The sequence below is a fragment of the Tenrec ecaudatus genome, chromosome 7 (genome assembly GCF_050624435.1).
Source record: "Tenrec ecaudatus isolate mTenEca1 chromosome 7, mTenEca1.hap1, whole genome shotgun sequence".
Classification (NCBI taxonomy): Eukaryota; Metazoa; Chordata; class Mammalia; order Afrosoricida; family Tenrecidae; genus Tenrec; species Tenrec ecaudatus.
This window is the reverse complement of record NC_134536.1, coordinates 158629676-158630821: the sequence shown is the minus strand read 5'-3', so window position 1 is coordinate 158630821 and position 1146 is coordinate 158629676. Positions and strand designations below refer to the sequence as shown.

Here is a 1146-nt window from a genome sequence, read left to right as displayed (position 1 = left end):
ATTATTATTTTGTCATATAATACACTGTCTGATGTCTCCCCCTGCCCTCTTCTGCGACTGCAGTTCTTTCCAGGAGTAGAAAACCTCATTTTTCTTCCTCAGAGAGCCTGGTGGTTTTGAACTGTGGACCTTCGGTTAGCAGCCCAATGCATAAGGAGATATGCTGGAGTATTTAAAAATGACATTTATTCATCATAGTTATTATATTGTGTTGAGACCTAGTCATGCATATAACACCAAATTACAAGCATCAATGGCCTTATTTATAAAATTATATTTTATGTAAGATTGAAATCCTTTTTTTAAAAAAACATAAATTAACCCATTTATTACAGGCCAGAGAGGTTGCTGATAGTGGAGCTTCTATTGGTCTTTCAATTCCTTCAGTCTTCTGATGACAGACTTTACTGTGACAGCAGAGGTGGTATTGTAGGTCCAGGCCCCCCCGCCCCCCTACGGCGACTGTCTTCATGCAGGAATCGCAGTGCCAGATGCCCACGGCGCATCTCTTCATCTTGATTTTGCCGCAGAAGGAGCAAGTGTACTTGGCATGTTGGCTGATTTCAATTTTCTTCACCATTTTCCTGAGGGAGGCGCCGTAACGGGTCCCATATTTGCCCACGATCCCGACCTTCTTGGTGCGTTTGGCCATCTTGCATCAAACTAGTCCCGAGCCAGAGAGCTGAAATCCTATAAACATTGAGATTATATTCAAAAGAGTTTTTTCCCCTTTGCTTCTGCTCCTTACATTTTGAGGATGATTCCCATTCTAAAAATTAGCTAATTATGTGGCTCTCTTTTTGTTAAGTGCCATTAATTAAGATAAGCTATATTTCAAATTTAGAATTGAAAAAAAGAATAAGGGAACATGATTGCCTTTAGGGGCAGGACATAGGAAAGAGAAGAGGGTTTCAGCCATGTTGGTCGAATTGAATTGTGGTTAAAGTGAAGGGGGTGTGGGGAGGGGTGATTTTGAATTTCAGGGAGAAAGAAAGGAGTGAGGAATAGTTGTTTTGAGGTCGAAAATCTGAAATGTCTGGGCATCTAGTGTTATAGAGATGCTTTGAAAAGCCACTTGAGCAAAGTAACCAAGAGGAATCAATGAAACCCTAATGAAGGCCAAACATGAGAGTGGGACCAGAGGAA

At 41.1% G+C, this 1146-nt stretch overlaps 1 pseudogene; it reads right to left on the bottom strand.

Moving 5' to 3' along the window:
• Window positions 1-363: 363 nt before the first annotated feature.
• Window positions 364-652, bottom strand: LOC142453010 (large ribosomal subunit protein eL43-like; annotated as a pseudogene).
• Window positions 653-1146: the final 494 nt, after the last annotated feature.